The following is a 21,267-nucleotide window of genomic DNA, read 5'->3' on the forward strand; positions in this document are numbered from 1 at the left end:
TACTGAAAGTTGTTCTTCTCAATGACTGGCCATTTGTGAAACTCTCAGTGGAGCAAATCTCTAACGATAGGATCAGGTGGGGACCACCCTCGTTGGGTGGAGAGGGAATGTCTATCGGTGATGAGCTCCCAGGTCAAGTGAGGGTCCTCACCTTATAACATTCATCCTTTTATCTTGCATGTCAAGCGCCCTGTGGACAGGATAAATGTGGATATGGAAATATGATGAGGATGATTTGCCCAATGTATTGTGCAAGCCTCTGTGTTATTGATGACTCGGTCGCCATAGTTTGGGAGCCTTCAAGTTATGGGTGATTCTGCCACTGCAGCGCCGAAGCTTCCATGTTAGGAATGATTCAGTTGGTGCAGTGCAGTAGCATCCATGTTTTGGACAATTTGGTTGGTGCAGTGTGGGACCCTCTATGTTATGATTTGGCCAATGCATTTTAGGAGCCAACAAAAGAGGCCATAGTGACTGCCACCCAAGCAGTTTTTGCACCAGACCCAAAAAAAGGTCTCAGAGTCGGAGACTAGAGAGTCCACAAGGAATTATGCAGAATAGTTGGTGGCAAGTGTGTACACAGAGATAAGGTGAGTAGCGGGGGGTGGGGTGGGGGTGGGTTTCCTAGTGTGCCAATGATAGGACTAAGTAGAGATAAGAGAGGCTGTAGTTCCAATACACTTGAGAGACTACAAATGGAGCCAATTTAGCACATGCAAAATTCATGTTCTGGTCTTGTTCCACGTCAGTTAGTGCACCGTTGCTTACTGATATTACTGTGATATTCAACTGTAAAGGTAAAGTCCTCTGGTGCAAACTCTGAGTCATGGCAGTTTCTCCTACTATTGTCCATGTCTCTCGTTTTCAAGTGAAGGGGATGAATTGTCATACCAGAAAAAACTACTGTATTAACTCCTGAACAGAGGTTTTCATGGATCATCTTAGATGGTAGCAGTAGGTAAAATCCTCTGGTGAAAGCACCGAGTCATGACGCCACATTTTCTCAGAATACTGTTTTTGCAGTTTGGTTTGCCATTGCCTTCCCCAGTGATCTTTTAGCCCCCAGCAAGCTGGGTAATCATTTTAACGACCTCGGAAGGATTGAAGGCTGAGTCAACCTTGAGCCAGCTACCTGAACCACGTGGGAATTGAACCCACAACCTTCAGGGCATGAGCGAGAGCTTGGGACTGCATTTCTGCTGCCTTAACACTCTGCACTATTACGTTGATATTCAACTGTAATTCATGCAGAGTTGAGTGATGGCCCTCCACAACCAGCCTAACCTTTCTTCACACCTCCATGTTGTGAATGATTCACCTGCTGCATTCTGGAAGCCTCAATGTTGTGATTCAGTCGGTGCAGCATAGGAACCTCTGTGATGTGACTGATCCTGGCAGTGCAGTGTAAAAACCACCATGTTGTGGACAATTGAGACAGTGCATTGCAGGAGCATACATGTTCTGGTGAATTTGGCTGACGCATTTAAGGAGCCTCCACTTGGTGGATTATCTGTCCAATGCGGTGCAGGACCCAACTTCTCATTGATACTTTGCCCTGTGCAGTGTAGGAGCCTCCATCTTGTGGATGATTCAGGCATTACACTGCAAAAGCCTTCATGTTGTGGATGACTTGCCCCATACAGTGCAGAAACCTCCATGTTTTGGAAGATTCAAGCATTGCAGTGCAGATGACTTCATGATGTGGATGATTTGGTCTGTGCATTGTCTAAGTCTGAGTCTTGTTTGAGTCTTGACGTTATGGATGACTCACCCTGTGCAATGCAGGAGCTTCGATCTTGTGGATGACTCGCCCTGTGCAGTGCGGGAACCTCCAATGTTGTGGATTATTCGCCCTGTTTAGGGAAGGAGCCTTTATGTTGAGGCTGATTTGTGCCATGCAGAACCCGACATTGCACTGCAGAAGGCTTCATCTTATGGATGATTTTTCTGATGCAGTGTACGACTCCCCATGTCGTGTTTCAACCTTTCAGGTTCTTGTGAATTTTCCAGATAATATTTAACTTGAGGAAATACTTGAATCATCAAAGCTAAAACCACAAGGAAATGAACAAGTTTCTGTGAATTGACCCCGCAGCTGTTATCGCAGGTTGCATAAATGCTTGTGAGCGTGGCCTGAAAGAAGAAGCTTCTACAAGTGTTCTCATAAGTCTTCACTTGTTCTTAATGTATGAAGCCAACAACTGTGACCTATTAGAGGAGATGATGCGTGAAACTCATAACAAAGATGGCGGCTCCTGTCACACTTAGCATTTGTTGCCTCTTGACTGTGAAGGAGTCCTGATTCAAGTGGTGGTTTCCTTTCTGGTGTCCAAACTACTCTCTGTAACCTTCTAATATGAAGAATTACCGCTTGAAAAAGGTAGAACTGCAAAATGTTTCAGTTCTCATTCAGCTCAAGTGACTGGTAAGTGCATATACTGTAGAAAACAATCCCTCCCCTAGAAGGAGTTGTCGGAATGGAGTGAAACATTCTCTGTGTGATTGTAACACTGATATAAGTAAGTGTTTACAATATCAGAGCAGAAGGAAAATTTATTGTGTAAAACTGAAGGTAGACTCTAGTACCTGTTGTACCGCCTCTAGCTTGGATACAAGATGTGATACGGGTGGGCATGGAGGCTCTAGTACCCTGTTGTACCATCTCTAGCTTGGATACAAAATTTGATACAAGCGGGTATGGAGGCTATAGTACTCTGTTGTACCGACCCTAGCTTGGATACAAAATTTGATACAAGCGGGTATGGGGGCTCTAGTACCCTCTTGTACTGCCTCTAATTTTGGATACAAGATGTGATACGGGCGGGCATGGAGGCATACAGGTTCCATATGGTAACCTGCGGCTTATCAGTCCACATTTGTTGTAACTGAGCTTCCAGACCGTGATAACTCATGGGCTGCAACAGTTGGCTTCCCAAATTGTCCCATACATGTTCTATAGGTGATAAATCTGGTGACCGGGCAGCCACAAAAGTGTGGTAATGTTATGGGGACATTCCTGTGACGCCCTGATGTGCGCTGCAGAGCATTATTCTACTGAAAGATGCTTCTTGGATAGCTGAGCTATCATCGTCCCTCATAGCACTATTAGGGGTGACCGACAGTCCTATGCGATGGCTCTCCAGACCATTACACCAGCAGTGGGGGGCAGTGTGCCACTCCACAGCAAAGGCAGGATTGAGGCGCTCACACCTAGGTCTCCAGATATGAACGCGGCCGTCATCAGCACCCAAACTAAACTTGGATTCATCGCTGAAGACAACCTGATTCCAGTCCATGGCAGTCCAGTTTAGTTGTTCACAACCCCAATGCAAATGGAGGCGACAGTGGGTGTCAAAGGCAGTAATGGATGCCGTGAGACCAAAAGTTCTTCAGCCAAGCGCCTTGGAATGGTTCTTACAGACACAGGAGCCTGTACCAATGGTGCCACCTGTCTCTGGATGGACAAAGAAACATTTAAGGTTGCTCAAGCTTGTCGGACAATCAGACGATCCTCTCTACTTGTGGCCTGTTGAAGGCGTCCTAAGCCTGGCCGCCTTGTGTGCCCTCATGCATCCACTGGTCCCAACACCTCCTAACAGTCTGGTCAGAATAGCCTGGGTGGCGGCAATTTGTCAATACAACCATCCAGCTTCTCGCATTCCAATAATGTGCCCCTCTGAGACTCTGGTAAAGGGGTGAAATCTCTTTGATTGTGTCATAGAGGTGCCTAGTGGTCAACAAGCTTTACACAAGTGGAAAAAGAGGTCACTACGCACAAGGAGCCTCTGAGCACCTTATATAGGGCAAGTGTGGATCCACTTTTAGGGCCTCAGGTAAGAAGACCGTTCGTCTAATCACCCCACAACTCTAATCATTTGCATATCTGCCTGAGATGTAACTGCATGCAGAGTTTTACAGCAAAACAACAACTTCTAGGTGCTGGATTTTTTTTGACAATGAGTGCATACTGTAAATCAGTTATGGCTCACAACCTTCTAACATTAATGTGGACTTCGATTAACTTTGATCATTTACCCATATATACGTGAATGGTGGACTTCATATGGCAGCTACTTACACATAATCAATATTCCCTAATTTTTGAGACCTTTCCATTTTTTTTGGTGTTGCTCCAATTCTTAACACTTATATGTGTTGCGCTCAAACATTTTGGGCACAACAAGCATTGGACAGGACAGGACACTTACATCCTGTGCTGTGCTGTAGTGTCCCACTACAGAAGGCAATACAGTTGATTTATTAAAATGTGTGTATATTACTTTAAAAATGTTAAATGCTTGTTCTTCATGCCTATTCTGTCTAGTAACTCACACTGTACCCGATTGGCTAGTCAGTTCACAGGGAGATAGCTGTTCTGTGATTGGAGAATAACCCCTCCTCACGGATTGTTTGAGAGAATTTAATGGAAACATAAAAGTTGGTGAACAGACGAAGTGGGAAAATAAGAGTTGAGAACAAGCAAGTGCGGTGAGAAGTGGAAGTGTGAGTACAAAAAGAAAGTTTGCATTGAAAAGACACAGAGAAAGTATGAAAGATAGTTTATACAGACAAGAGAGAAAAGGAGAAAGAGGAAAAGGAGGAAAGAAATAGTTTATGTACGAGTAGAAAGAGAAGAAAAGAGAATTTGTATGTGTAAAGAAGTATAGCGAAGAAAGAAATTAAAGGGGTTGTCCCGCGAAAGCAAGTGGGGGTATACACTTCTGCATGGCCATATTAATGCACTTTGTAATGTACATTGTGCATTAATTATGAGCCATACAGAAGTTATTCACTTACCTGTTCCGTTGCTAGCGTCCTCGTCTCCATGGTACCGTCTAATTTTCAGCGTCTAATCGCCGGATTAGACGCGCTTGTGCAGTCCGGTCTTCTTCTTTTCTGAATGGGCCCGCTCGTGCCGGAGAGCGGCTCCTCGTAGCTCCGCCCCGTCACGTGCCGATTCCAGCCAATCAGGAGGCTGGAATCGGCAATGGACCGCACAGAAGACCTGCGGTCCACCGAGGGTGAAGATCCCGACGGCCATCTTCACCAGGTAAGTAAGAAGTCATCGGAGCGCGGGGATTCAGGTAAGCACTATCCGGTTTTCTTTTTTAACCCCTGCATCGGGTTTGTCTCGCGCCGAATGGGGGGGCTATTGAAAAAAAAACAAAAACGTTTTGGCGCGGGACAACCCCTTTAATAGTAAGAAGAAATAGATAGAATAATACAGAGCAAACAAAAAAAAGAAACACAAGTAAAAGCCTAGGGTGCAGAAGAGATTCCTGCGCCGGAAAAATTGTGAAAAAGCCTAAATGTGCAAATGTGGCTTCTGGACCTATTTCTCTGAGTGTACAGATGTAACTACTGTGCTTGCATGGATTTATCCATCTCAGGAAACAGAGTGATGCCCATTGTATAACATGTCAGCTACTGAAGATTCTCTTCTAAAAATAAAGAGTTTATTGTTTTACGGTTATCCTTCTCACCATGTCACCATCTGCACTCAGGTACCACACCACTCTACAGCGGAAAAGGACTACCCCCCATTTTTTTTAATGTATTTATTTTCAATTATTATTTCACCTGGAACAGGTTTCGACCTGAATTCAGGCTGGCGTCATAAACTTTGACCCCATTTTAATTACTTGTCGGTTGCTGCCGCGGTCAGGAGGGGAGCAGTGGATTCATTGCCACCGCTGACATGGACACCAACTCCTCCGCGGGTGGGCACCACAGTTCAACCTGTTCTGCCCCACATATTGCAAGTGCTACTATCGTCCATGAAAATGGATGAGAGTAGATCATGCTGTGCTTTCTTTCACTAAGACCCTCTCTCATCTGAATAACTGAATAGGCAATAATGGGTCTGTGTGCTGTCCGTGAAATACACATACAGCACCTGGACCCATTGTATAACCGTCTACATGATGTTGACTATGGCTACATGCATATGCAGACATTAGGACATGGGCATGTATTCCGTCCTTGTGCAGTCTGTGTATTTTACGGATGGCACATGGACACGTCATAATCTATAAGGCTATTCACGTGTGAATTTTCACATAGACTATTGGAGCAGCATGTCCTACTCTGGTCTGCTCCACAGACCAGACTCAAGCATGCAATGCCCACTGTCTATTTAGACATCACATGGATAAATATGTGTCCATGTGTTGTCTGATGCGAGTTACACCCTGTGAATGGGTGCTTAGGTGTTCAGTGCAGGAATTTCTCTGTTGTACATGTCAGGCGTCCTGCCATAAACATCCAAGTACATGGGTACCAGAACAATAACGCTCATTATCCCACCCTTGCCCGGAGAGTCACAGTGCCGACAGATCATCAGAATCCTCAACTGAGCAGCTCCATGATGGGACACGGCCAATGACAGGCGAAAAAAGGCTTCACATATAAATAGTATGATTACAGTAAAAATCCTGTAATCCGGGTTCAGTAGGACCTGACAGGCGCTGGATTATCAGATGTCAGGAGCAAAACATTATAATGTTATTTTCCCTAGTCTCCCCCTGATTATATGATCAGTCATGTGATCTCCAGGCCTAGCACAGCGACCATCGAGAAGCTGACATTTCAAACGCCTTTCTCTTCAGTTGTCCAATAGATTATGGGGGAAATGTATCAAAGCACTATAGCAATTTTCTGGCAAAAAAAAATTTAGCGCAAATCTGTTTGCGTAAAAAATATTTTTTTTTTCTCCCAATTTTATGCGGCACTCACTTTTCAAGAAAATGGGTGGACATAAGCTGAGGGGCGTGATGGATCACAGCCCAAAAAATGTACTATAATACATGCCAGAAACTGGCATAAATTATACCGGAAATCTACTCCCACTGATAATGGTGTAGATTTGTGTTGGTGGCAAACAGACCGCCAACTTGCACCAAATATATTAAGATGCATGCACCTCTTAACCCCTTCCAACCCAATTTCCCTGCTTTGAATCACTTAGCAGAAAAGGAAGGGAAAGGAAAGGGGATCCTATAACTGCATACAAAGTATATAGCACATGTTTCTAACAGTATGCAGAACAGTGCTCCGATGGAACGCTGTCCTGCATACTGTCACAAACATGCGTCGGACCTTGCCCTATATCGGAGCTAAGCAAAGAAGTCTTAATGTCGGACAAGGTTTGACACCGGATTGGAAAGGGGTAATATGTTTAGTGCAGAATCTTCCAGCAGGCTGTATATTAAAGGTGTTGTCCAAGTGTGGACGATTGTTTAAAAATGGACAAAACGTGTTAGAACAATAAAAGCAGCGGTATTCACCCATTTGTTCCCTCGTTGATCAGCGCTGAAGCAACGGCGGTTCTCCTGGTCTTCGTTTATGACAGGTTATCATCTGACCACTGCAGCCAATAAGAGGCCTCAGTGGTCACATGACATTCTCCTGGCATCACAGCTAAGATGCTCAGAGCCATGATGCCAGGAGATAGGCACATGACCGCTGCGGCCTCTTATTGGCTGCAGCTGTCAGGTGGGTGCTGTTCGTATATAAAAAACGTGCTTTAGCACGGGATCAACAGGAGATGAAATGGGTGAGTACCGCTGCTTTTATTGTTTTAACACATTTGGATCCATTTTTTAAAAAATCATCTACACCTCGACGGCGTAAGAAACGTAGGTCTTATATTTCCATCTTCGTGGTACAATTCTTCACCATTTTCAAAATCTCGTTTTGCTATGAATGAAGGCAGCCGTTCATGCCCAGAAAGTGAAAGCCCATTCTGACCTAATACTTTTTCACAACTGAGGATTTGTTTCAATGTGTCAGTGTAGGGAAGAGCGACTAGCCTGGAGTCCTGAAAGATTTACTCTACAGCTTTGTTTAGCTCACATAGGATTACTCATCCTGATGCACTGTAACAAACCCTCAGTTGTGAGCAGAACTGGATTAAGATACGTTTCCAGCTTCCTGGTATAAGCGTAAATTCCCATTCACTTACAGCAAGCAGAGAGCATAAAAATGGTGAAGAACCGAAATACAATTTCTATTAGAAAGTTGCAAAAAGTTTACACAAGGATTAGCTTTATTTACAGAAGTCTGTCCCGGCCCTTTAAGAGGTTTAGCTCCGAGAGGAGGCAGGGACAGTATACATAGGTCCCTGTATACTGCATAAGCGCAGCTTCCTATATTGTATTTGCTCTGGTTGTTTGAGTGTGTGAAGTCTTCCTGGATCAGGCTCCATCACATATCTCACGGCTCCTCAAGAGCCCTCAACAACAACACATTACACTGAAGCGGCCACTTGTCACCTTGTGTCTTCTGCAGCTCTCATCCGGTGACAAGTGCTGTGTACAGGGGTGTAGCTGCAGGCTTATGGGCCCAGGTGCAAAAGTTCAGCTTGGGTCCCCCTCAACACCCCCATATAGCTACTTTGCATGGCTACCGGAGCCCTAAAAGAAATTTCATAACACACAGCATAGATATAGGGGCCTTTATCTCTATATAATGCAATTACCATACATTAGTCAGATAGTGATTACAGTGCAGTTACCTCCAGTGATTACAAGTGACATCTCTGATTGGCGTTGTCCACCTTCTCTTCTACATCCAGCCATAAAAGATTTCCTAAAGCTACAGTTCGCTTCTGCACACTCTAACAGTCCAGCTGCTACCCTTATGGGCTCAGTCATACAGGCGCCGATCCGCCCGTGTTTCAGGACGGGAAGACGGCCGCACCACGTGTCGGACGAATCTCCGCATGACCGGCCCCATTGGGAGCCATGTGGTCTTTTTCCAGGAAGGTGCGGAGATTCATCCGCACTGCCATCTTCCCATCCTGAAACACGGGCGGATCGGCGCCCGTGTGACTGAGCCCTAACAGTGTCAGCCACAGTAAAAGTGCCCCCTCCTGTGCCCCACAAAGTAATACTGCTCTCACACAGTTATAATTCCTCTGTAGTGACCACCACATGAAATAGTGCCTGCTTTGTGCCCCCACATAATAATAATTCCCCCCCAAAGTAATAATGCCCATTGTGTGCCCCACATAAGTAATAATATCCCCAATGCTCACAACATAATAGTGGTTCCTTTGTTCCATGTAAAAGGTTTCTAAGCAGTTTTTTCTATTTCCGCTTCCCCTTGTATAAAAATAATAATGGTATCCTGACTCAGTGGCTCCCTGCAGCTCCAGGGCCACCGCTCTGTACTGTGCATCAGGTCCTTGTTGACAGTGAGCGTACTGATGGGACGTCACAGGCTGCTGCAGCAAATCACAGATGCCAGCGTGCGAAAGGTGGGATTTGTGATTGGCTACCGCTGCCTGTGGCATTCCGCACACAGGCTGCAATACAGCACCCTAGTGGAAATCCGAGGATGTGGCCCTGGAGCTGTGATGGAGGCAGGAGAGGTGAGGTTTTTATTTCATTCGGATAACCTGTTTATAGTAACATAGCCACCATCCGTGTCCCTCTTTATAGTTATAGAGCCTCTCTGTGCTCCCCATATAGTGATAGAGCCACCTGTGCTGCTATAAAAAAAGATCCGCCTTGTGCCCCAGTGCCCCTCATAGAGGTAGTCACAGCCTCGCCCCCTGTTACTGACATCACTGATATAATTACATTGTGATCAGACATGAGATCCACACACCTTATACTACAGTAACAGCTATTCATCTATTACTGCTGACAACCAGCCTCTATATCATGTCTGAGAGGTAGTCACAGCCCCGCCCCCTGTTACTGACATCACTGATATAGTATAATTACACTGTGATCAGACATGAGATCCACACACCTTATACTACAGTAACAGCTATTCATCTATTACTGCTGGCCACAAGCCTCTATATCATGTCTGAGAGGTAGTCACAGCCCCGCCCCCTGTTACTGACATCACTGATATAATTACATTGTGATCAGACATGAGATCCACACACCTTATACTACAGTAACAGCTATTCATCTATTACTGCTGACAACCAGCCTCTATATCATGTCTGAGAGGTAGTCACAGCCCCGCCCCCTGTTACTGACATCACTGATATAATATAATTACATTGTGATCAGACATGAGATCCACACACCTTATACTACAGTAACAGCTATTCATCTATTACTGCTGACAACCAGCCTCTATATCATGTCTGAGAGGTAGTCACAGCCCCGCCCCCTGTTACTGACATCACTGATATAATATAATTACACTGTGATCAGACATGAGATCCACACACCTTATACTACAGTAACAGCTATTCATCATTTACTGCAGACAACCAGCCTCTATATCATGTCTGAGAGGTAGTCACAGCCCCACCCCCTGTTACTGACATCACTGATATAGTATAATTACATTGTGATCAGACATGAGATCCACACACCTTATACTACAGTAACAGCTATTCATCTATTACTACTGACAACAAGCCTCTATATCATGTCTGAGAGGTAGTCACAGCCCCGCCCCCTGTTACTGACATCACTGATATAATATAATTACACTGTGATCAGACATAAGATCCACACACCTTATACTACAGTAAAAGCTATTCATCTATTACTGCTGGCCACAAGCCTCTATATCATGTCTGAGAGGTAGTCACAGCCCCGCCCCCTGTTACTGACATCACTGATATAGTTACATTGTGATCAGACATGAGATCCACACACCTTATACTACAGTAACAGCTATTCATCTATTACCGCTGACAACCAGCCTCTAAATCATGTCTGAGAGGTAGTCACAGCCCCGCCCCCTGTTACTGACATCACTTATATAATATAATTACATTGTGATCAGACATGAGATCCACACACCTTATACTACAGTAACAGCTATTCCTCCATGACTGCTGACAACCAGCCTCTATATCATGTCTGAGAGGTAGTCACAGCCCCGCCCCCTGTTACTGACATCACTGATATAATATAATTACACTGTGATCAGACATAAGATCCACGCACCTTATACTACAGTAACAGCTATTCATCTATTACTGCTGACAACCAGCCTCTATATCACGTCTGAGAGGTAGTCACAGCCCCGCCCCCTGTTACTGACATCACTGATATAATTACATTGTGATCAGACATGAGATCCACACACCTTATACTACAGTAACAGCTATTCATCTATTACTGCTGACAACCAGCCTCTAAATCATGTCTGAGAGGTAGTCACAGCCCCGCCCCCTGTTACTGACATCACTGATATAATATAATTACACTGTGATCAGACATGAGATCCACACACCTTATACTACAGTAACAGCTAATCATCTATTACTGCTGACAACCAGCCTCTAAATCATGTCTGAGAGGTAGTCACAGCCCCGCCCCCTGTTACTGACATCACTGATATAATATAATTACACTGTGATCAGACATGAGATCCACACACCTTATACTACAGTAACAGCTATTCATCTATTACTGCTGACAACCAGCCTCTATACCATGTCTGAGAGGTAGTCACAGCCCCGCCCCCTGTTACTGACATCACTTATATAATATAATTACATTGTGATTAGACATGAGATCTGCAAACAATGACTATTTAGCAGTTACTAATACCAGCCTCTATATTGTATCTGAGAAGTTTTCACAGCCCCTCCCCATTTACTAATACTGAATCGGGACATAATCTAGTTCACGGTCCTGGCTCCTGTAATCCCTCCTCATACTGTGAAGGTTACCACATTGTTGTTTTCAGGGCAGTACGGGTCTTCTCAGTAATTGACGCTGTTGGGGTGATGACTGGAGTGACGTCGCCATCCAGTGGTCAGTCACTGTACAGTATTACATGGATTGATGATGACCTCCTTAAACATCATCATGATGCCTTTTGCTTTCCTAAGTAACTCTCAACAAAAACAGTTGTGGATTACTGTGTTCACCATCGTCTACCTCACCGCAGGACGGCGCGCACCACATATACACCTCCGGCGATGGTTATCAATCGCTGAACATGTACTACACTTTTCTAGCTCATGCAGGAGGTGCAGACCTATAGCCATGCCCCCTTATGTTTCATGATATAACTTCTTCTCAAAAACATGGCATCTAATAATCCAGCATCTGATTTTCCATTAAGTCTGATAATCTGGTGCTAATGTCCAGCACAGGACTGTGATACACTGTAAAGTTTTGCCTAGAGACTCCGCTAATTAACAGGTGCCATATGACATGCTGGTCTCACAGCCAGACTAAAGCCCAATCGCATATAGCGCTATCCCCCCATATTATCGTCATATTATACAATTACCCCTCTGTAGCTGAGGGGCACAGCTACCATATCCTGCTGCATAGTCCACCCAGGTCAATGGGCAGAGAAAATTGTGCACTTTGGCGCAAAATTTATCAAGAAGCACCAAGCGTAATCCAGTCACAATTTGGTCACCTCACACATGCCGAAAAGTTTTTTTAGATCTAAAAACAAAATGATGGCCCTATTGCAAGTTACTTTCTAGCTCTTTCGATGCAGGTCCGGGTAGGTCTTCATTGATAAGTGGCGCCATTTCTCTGTTGCCGCTTATCCGACATATTTTGTTTGACCTTTGAAGAGGGGAGATTGTGAGGATCTGGGCAGGGTTCCCCTTTTCCATTTTTCTCTGCCAGATCTCTGTGCCAAGATTCCTATTCGGACAGGTTGTGGTGATGCGCTGCTGAGTGAGGGCGTTCTGCCGTTACCTCAGGATCCGGGGAAGAGTCCTCCATTGTTCACGGGGATTAGGGTAATCCTTGTGCTGAACACTGCAAGGCCTGGAACGTCCTTCAATGCGCTGAGATCTGAAGCCTTGTCGCTGGTTGATGATTATTGACTTTTCCGCGTTTTGTAAGTGAACGTTGGGCGAGGATGAGGTCACATGTTTACCTTGGCTGCGGAGACAACGAGAATCAGTAACCGCATCAAGAACCCACGCGACCATAATCCTCCAGGAATCCACTCTTTATAGACATCAAGCCCCTGATTCGGACGGTGGGGAAGATTGACAAGCTCGGTACAGCGGAGATGGGGCGGCCGCCATGTTGGACAATTTTCCCGGAGGAAATAGAGTTCTTTCTCTGTAACGCTAATAAGTGATAAGATGTTTATTTAACCGGTGCGCACAATGGTGACGGGTAACGTGGTGATGACCATTCCCAATCTGAACCACACCACCAGTGTCCACTGGTCCTTCCACAAGACCCATCATGAACGTTGAAGGACAAGGCTTGTATTTTGGTCATACACCAGTCATAATGTTACAACCACTGACAGGTAAAGTGGTTGGTAACAATAGTAGCTGTCTTGGGGTGGGAGATATAAAGTAGCAAGTGATCAGTCACTTCTTTATTCTTCTTCTTTGGAAGCAAGAAAAATGAGGAAATGTTAGGATCTGAGCGACTTTGATACCAGCCAACCTGTGATGTGTAGGCAACCTGATCAGAGCAGCTCCAGAACGGCAGGTCTTGTGGGGTGTCCCTTATATGTCGTGTTCAGTACCTACCAAAAGTGATCCAAAGAAGGATAACGGAGAAGCAAAGGGTCATCAATGCCCAAGCCTCACTGATGTGTAAGGGGAATGGAGGATAGCCTCGCTGGTCCGTTCACACAGAAGAGCAATGGTTCAATAAATGACTGAAAAACATCCTGCTGGCTATGATAGAAAGGTGTCGGGACTCACAGAGCATCGCAGACTGGTCTGATGTACCCCTGTCCACCAAATCATAACTGGACCATGGAAGAATGTGGCCTGGTCTGATGAATCACGGTTTACATCATGTGGGCGGCCAAGTGTGTGCATCACTTATCTGGGGAAGAGATGGCACCAGAGGCGTAACTTGAAGCTGCTGGGCCCTGGCGCAAAACCTGGAACTGTGCCCTCGACTACAAAGTTTCATTGATAGTATTGGTTTGCAATATGGGGAAGAGAGACTTTATGGGCCCCGGTGCCACTGCACCCCCTATGCATTCACCCATGGATGGCACTATGGGAAGAAGGCAAGCTAGTGGAGGCAGTGTGATGTCCTGGGCAATGTTCTTCATGATGAAGAGGTGATGACTTGGCCACCAAAACACCAGATCTTAATCGAATAACTTGGCAATTAAAATTGCCAAACGTCTTGGGGCCGCAGATAGGTTTTCATTAGCTTACTTTGAAAGTCCAGGTAATCTATCTGTAACCATTACTTACAAGGTAAGCTGCTAAAAACGTATCACTCATTTTTGCCACTTCAAAAATTTCCACTCTCCAAAGAAGTGCTCACAACACTGCACCAACTTGATTACGATGTCATTATAAGGTCACAAACCATCACGAGTTGTAATTATATATATATATATTGCTATATACTGTTGTGTATAATTACAGTATATAGCATTGCAGTATGAAAGCTTAGCTGCCCTTTTAAGCCTTCTTGGAAAGACTCTAGGCCACTGCTCTACCACTCCCGGGGCCTAAAGGACTTTTCCTGAATAACAGTCATGTGACCAGCCACGCAGTCGGTGGTGTGTTCAACACCACGTTCAAGTCACGCAACTGACTTCCGCTATCCCTTCCCTCTGGAAGTTGCATGAGCCATCACAAGACTTATTCAGGGAGGTCCTTTACATGGTAAAGTTTACCGCTAGCATGACGTGACCATGACTAACCTCTTGACATCAGTCATGTCACAGTCTGCCAGAAACCCTCTGCCTAGCCACTTGTGGCCTGTGGGCCGTATATTGTGCAGGCCTGGGATACAGCATCTGTGGGATGTGCTGGAAAGAGACGTCTGATCCACGGAGGCCGAGCCTGACAACTTACAGGATGTAAAGGATCTGCTGTAACACCTTGTGCCAGATACCACGGGTCACTTCAAAAGTGTTCAGGAGTTCATGGCTCAATGGGTCACGGAAAGAGACCAATAAGTGCACATTATTGCCTTACCTCCAGTATATATAAGAACATCAACATTTAAACATTCCTATTGTATCTCTTCCCAGTGCCGCTGGGGTAAGTAACCATAGATGCCCCTAGAGTGCCAGCCACACAACAGTCTTACCTCCTACGCTGGGTTTCTTCTCTACATCAGACACATGCTGACAACTGCTATGGGGCTGCCAAGTGGTTGCACCTTATGGGGTCTTCTGCCAGCAAATCCCCATCTATTTGTCCTATCAAAGAATATAAGTCAGGAGTGGAAGAGCAGAAGCTCCATGTATGACAGTTTATGGATTGGTATGGATGGTACGGATGTCATTAGGCTAAATAGCCTTTTTAATCGGGGTGTGGCAGAAAATCCTGTCCTGCGCGTGCAAAAGGTACTGGAAAATGTGCCGATACATGATGTAAGTGCAGAATTGTGTCTGCAGCCTTGGCTGTGACTGGAGCATGAGACATAATATGACTTTGCATCAAGACGTGGTGAATAAAGCACATTAAATACACATCACGTACTCAGCGATATACGGAGATAACCTCGAGAACAGATGTAAGTTGGAAGTGGATGATGAAGGATGAACCTGGGCTTTGTATGTCAGTAAAATGACAAGAAAGGCGAAAAATATGGGAAGAGTTAAGAAAAGTGGAGCTGTCCGTAACTGGCAGCAATATACTGCGCACTATTTAAAGGGGTTGTCCCGCGAAAGCAAGTGGGTCTATACACTTCTGTATGGCCATATTAATGCACTTTGTAATATACATTGTGCATTAATTATGAGCCATACAGAAGTTATCAGAAGTTATTCACTTACCTGTTCCGTTGCTGGCGTCCTCGTCTCCATGGTGCCGTCTAATTTTCAGCGTCTAATCGCCAGATTAGACGTGCTTGCGCAGTCCAGTCGTCTTCTTTTCTGAATGGGGCCGCTCATGCCGGAGAGCGGCTCCGTGTAGCTCCGCCCCGTCACGTGCCGATTCCAGCCAATCAGGAGGCTTGAATCGGCAATGGACCGCACAGAAGCCCTGCGGTCCACCGAGGGAGAGGATCCCAGCGGCCATCTTCAACCGGTAAGTAAGAAGTCACCGGAGCGCGGGGATTCAGGTAAGCGCTGTGCGTTTTTTTTTTTAAGTCCCTGCATCGGGTTTGTCTCGCGCCGAACGGGGGGGCTGTTGAAAAAAAAAAAAACCCGTTTCGGCACGGGACAACCCCTTTAAGGCGTCTCTTACGTTTTCCCTTTTCCAGATTTCCGTGTCTATTCTATGACGGTGATATGGCGCTAGCTATAAGACACGGGGCAACTGCAAGCTGTCTGCAATAGAGATGAGCGAGTATACTCGCTAAAGGCAATTGCTCGAGTGAGCATTGCCTTTAGCGAGTATCTCCCCGCTCGAGACTGAAGGTTCGGGTGCCGGCAGCAGGCAGGGAGCTACAGGGGAGAGCGGGGAGGAACAGAGGGGACCTCTCTCTCTCCCTCTCTCCCCGCACTCCCTCCTGCTGACAGCCGCTACTCACGGCTCCCCCGTGCCGCCACCCGAACCTTCAGTCTCGAGCGGGCAGGTACTCGCTAAAGGCAATGCTCGCTCGAGCAATTGCCTTTAGCGAGTATACTCGCTCATCTCTAGTCTGCAAGTATAACAGCGCAGCGAGGTTACACAAGAGTGCGGTTTGGCCCGGAGTCACTTGTCTGCAGCAGATCTGTTCCTACTAGAGATGAGCGAACGCGTTCGTCCGAGCTTGATATTCGTGCGAATATTAGGGTGTTCGGGATGTTCGTTATTCGTGACGAACACCATGCGGTGTTCTGGTTACTTTCACTTCCTTCCCTGAGACGTTAGCGCGCTTTTCTGGCCAATTGAAAGACAGGGAAGGCATTACAACTTCCCCCTGCAACGTTTAAGCCCTATACCACCCCCCTGCTGTGAGTGGCTGGCGAGATCAGGTGTTCGCCTAATATAAAAGTCGGCCCCTCCCGCGGCTCGCCTCAGATGCGGTGTGAGTTAGATGAGGGACAGTGCTGTTTATACCGGAGCTGCTGTAGGGAAAGAATTGGTAGTTAGTGTAGGCTTCAAGACCCCCAAAGGTCCTTATTAGGGCCACTGATAGCTGTGTGTTGGCTGCTGTTAGCAGTGGGATTTTTTTTTTTCTCAAAGTCGCCTCTGCAGACCGTTGCACCTGGCATTAGGGACAGAAGTGCTGCATAGGCAGGGAGAGTGTTAGGAGTGAGTGTAGCCTTCAAGAACCTCAACGGTCCTTTCTAGGGCCATATTTATCCGTGTGCAGTACTGTCCAGGCTGCTGTTAGCTGTGCTGCATTTTTTTTGGGCTTCTCAAAATCGCCTCTGCAGAGCATTCCACCCTCCATTGATACTGCAGGGAAAGAATTGTATAGGCAGGGCCACAACACAGTTATTATTCATAGAATATACGCAGTGCTGCCTGTTGGTGGGAAAAACCTGAAAACAAATCTATTTGTCCAGCCTCTGTCCGTCCTAACGCCTGTGGACACGTGTGAGCTGCGTGAAAAACATTGCTAAATCATACGCACCCAGCTACGCTTTACTGCTGGCTTCGCCATTTGCTTTCCTTAATTGGGAAAAAAAATACCTGCTCTGCCACAGTTAATAACTCTGCTACCCTCACGTTCTGTGACACATAAGCAGGGACACAGCGCAGTTATTAAACTTCGCAGGTTCATTGAATATACGCAGTGCTGCCTGTTGGTGGGAAAAAACTGAAAAGAAATCTATTTGTCCAGCCTGTGTCCGTCCTTACGCCTGTGGAGACGTGTGAGCTGCGTGAAAAACATTGCTAAATCATACGCAGCCAGCTACGCTTTACTGCTGGCTTCGCCATTTGCTTTCCTTAATTGGGAAAAAAAATACCTGCTCTCCAAGAGTTATAATAACTCTGCTACCCTCACGTTCTGTGACACATAAGCAGGGACACAGCGCAGTTATTAAACTTCGCAGGTTCATTGAATATACGCAGTGCTGCCTGTTGGTGGGAAAAAACTGAAAAGAAATCTATTTGTCCAGCCTGTGTCCGTCCTAAGGGCGGTGGACACGTGTGAGCTGCGTGAAAAACATTGCTAAATCAGACGCAGCCAGCTACGCTTTACTGCTGGCTTCGCCATTTGCTTTCCTTAATTGGGAAAAAAAATACCTGCTCTGCCACAGTTAATAACTCTGCTACCCTCACGTTCTGTGACACATAAGCAGGGACACAGCGCAGTTATTAAACTTCGCAGGTTCATTGAATATACGCAGTGCTGCCTGTTGGTGGGAAAAAACTGAAAAGAAATCTATTTGTCCAGCCTGTGTCCGTCCTTACGCCTGTGGAGACGTGTGAGCTGCGTGAAAAACATTGCTAAATCATACGCAGCCAGCTACGCTTTACTGCTGGCTTCGCCATTTGCTTTCCTTAATTGGGAAAAAAAATACCTGCTCTGCCACAGTTAATAACTCTGCTACCCTCACGTTCTGTGACACATAAGCAGGGACACAGCGCAGTTATTAAACTTCGCAGGTTCATTGAATATACGCAGTGCTGCCTGTTGGTGGGAAAAAACTGAAAAGAAATCTATTTGTCCAGCCTGTGTCCGTCCTTACGCCTGTGGAGACGTGTGAGCTGCGTGAAAAACATTGCTAAATCATACGCAGCCAGCTACGCTTTACTGCTGGCTTCGCCATTTGCTTTCCTTAATTGGGAAAAAAAATACCTGCTCTGCCACAGTTAATAACTCTGCTACCCTCACGTTCTGTGACACATAAGCAGGGACACAGCGCAGTTATTAAACTTAGATAATTCATTCACTAGAGGCAGTGGGGCCTTTCGTTTTCCAAAAAGGGCAAAAATTATATTTGGCCTGCAGTCTTGCGCCAATTTATTTCCTGCCTGGGAAATCTAATCACTGGTAATACAGCATGCTGAGGGGTAGGGGTAAGCCTAGAGGACGTGGACGTGGACGTGGCCGAGGACGCGGAGGGCCAAGTGAGGGTGTGGGCACAGGCCAAGCTCCTGATCCAGGTGTGTCGCAGCTGTCTGCTGCGCGATTAGGAGAGAGGCACGTTTCTGGCGTCCCCACATTCATCGCCCAATTAATGGGTCCACGCGGGAGACGGTTATTAGAAAATGAGCAGTGTGAGCAGGTCCTGTCCTGGATGGCAGAAAGTGCTTCGAGCAACCTATCGTCTACCCGCAGTTCTGCGCCGTCCACTGCTGCCAATCCGAATCCTCTGTCTGCTGCTCCTCCTTCCTCCCAGCCTCCTCACTCCACTACAATGACACCTGCTCAGGAGCGGGAACACTCCCAGGAACTGTTCTCGGGCCCCTGCTTAGATTGGGCAGCAGCGGTTCCTCTCCCACCAGAGGAGTTTATCGTCACTGATGCCCAACCATTCGAAAGTTCCCGGGGTCCGGGGGAAGAGGCTGGGGACTTCCGCCAACTGTCTCAACAACTTTCTGTGGGTGAGGAGGACGATGACGATCAGACACAGTTGTCTTGCAGTGAGGTAGTAGTAAGGGCAGTAAGTCCCAGGGAGCAGCGCACAGAGGATTCGGAGGAAGAGCAGCAGGACGATGAGGTGACTGACCCCACCTGGTGTGCAACGCTTACTCAGGAGGACAGGTCTTCAGAGGGGGAGTCAAGGGCATCAGCAGGGCAGGTTGCAAGAGGCAGTGCGGTGGCCAGGGCCAGGGGTAGAGGCAGGGCCAGACCGAATAATCCACCAAGTGTTTCCCAAAGCGCCCCCCCGCGCCATGCCACCCTGCAGAGGCCGAGGTGCTCTAAGGTCTGGCAGTTTTTCACAGAGACGCCTGACGACCGACGAACAGTGGTGTGCAACCTTTGTTGCGCAAAGCTCAGCCGGGGAGCCAACACCAACAGCCTCACCACCACCACCATGCGCAGACATATGATGGCCAAGCACCCCACAAGGTGGGACGAAGGCCGTTCACCGCCTCCGGTTTGCACCCCTGCCTCTCCCCCTGTGCCCCAACCTGCCACTGAGATGCAACCCCCCTCTCAGGACACAGGCACTACCGCCTCATGGCCTGCACCCACACCCTCATCTCCGCTGTCCTCGGCCCCATCCAGCAGTGTAGTTCAGCGCACCGTTCAGCCGTCGCTTGCGCAAGTGTTCGAGCGCAAGCGCAAGTACGCCGCCACGCACCCGCACGCTCAAACGTTAACCGTCCGCATCGCAAAATTCATCAGCCTTGAGATGCTGCCGTATAGGGTTGTGGAAACGGAGTCCTTCAAAAGTATCATGGAGGCGGCGGCCCCGCGCTACTCAGTTCCCAGTCGCCACTACTTTTCCCGATGTGCCGTCCCAGCCCTGCACGACCACGTCTCCCGCAACATTGTGCGCGCCCTCACCAACGCGGTTACTGCCACGGTCCACTTAACTACGGACACGTGGACAAGCACAGGCGGGCAGGGCCACTACATCTCCCTGACGGCACATTGGGTGAATTTAGTGGAGGCTGGGACAGAGTCAGAGCCTGGGACCGCTCACGTCCTACCCACCCCCAGAATTGCGGGCCCCAGCTCGGTGGTGGTATCTGCGGAGGTGTATGCTTCCTCCACTAAAGCACCCTCCTCCTCCTCCTCCTCCTCCTCTGTCTCACAATCAAGATGTGTTAGCAGCAGCATGTCGCCAGCAGTCGGTGTCGCGCGGTGTGGCAGCACAGCGGTGGGCAAGCGTCAGCAGGCCGTGCTGAAACTACTCAGCTTAGGCGATAAGAGGCACACGGCCCACGAACTGCTGCAGGGTCTGACACAGCAGACCGACCGCTGGCTTGCGCCGCTGAGCCTCCAACCGGGCATGGTCGTGTGTGACAACGGCCGTAACCTGGTGGCGGCTCTGCAGCTCGGCAGCCTCACGCACGTGCCATGCCTGGCCCACGTCTTTAATTTGGTGGTTCAGCGGTTTCTGAAAAGCTACCCACGCTTGTCAGACCTGCTCGTAAAGGCGCGCCGGCTCTGCGCACATTTCCGCAAGTCCCACACGGACGCTGCCACCCTGCGCACCCTGCAACATCACTTTAAGCTGCCAGTGCACCGACTGCTGTGCGACGTGCCCACACGGTGGAACTCTACGCTCCACATGTTGGCCAGGCTCTATGAACAGCGTAGAGCTATAGTCGAATACCAACTCCAACATGGGCGGCGCAGTGGGAGTCAGCCTCCTCAATTCCTTTCAGAAGAGTGGGCCTGGTTGGCAGACATCTGCCATGTCCTTGGTAATTTTGAGGAGTCTACCCAGGTGGTGAGCGGCGATGCTACAATCATTAGCGTCACCATTCCTCTGCTATGCATCTTGAGAAATTCCCTGCAAACCATAAAGGCAGCTGCTTTGCGCTCGGAAACGGGGGCGGGGGAAGACAGTATGCCGCTGGATAGT

Source organism: Eleutherodactylus coqui, chromosome 12, assembly GCF_035609145.1.
Source record: "Eleutherodactylus coqui strain aEleCoq1 chromosome 12, aEleCoq1.hap1, whole genome shotgun sequence".
Classification (NCBI taxonomy): Eukaryota; Metazoa; Chordata; class Amphibia; order Anura; family Eleutherodactylidae; genus Eleutherodactylus; species Eleutherodactylus coqui.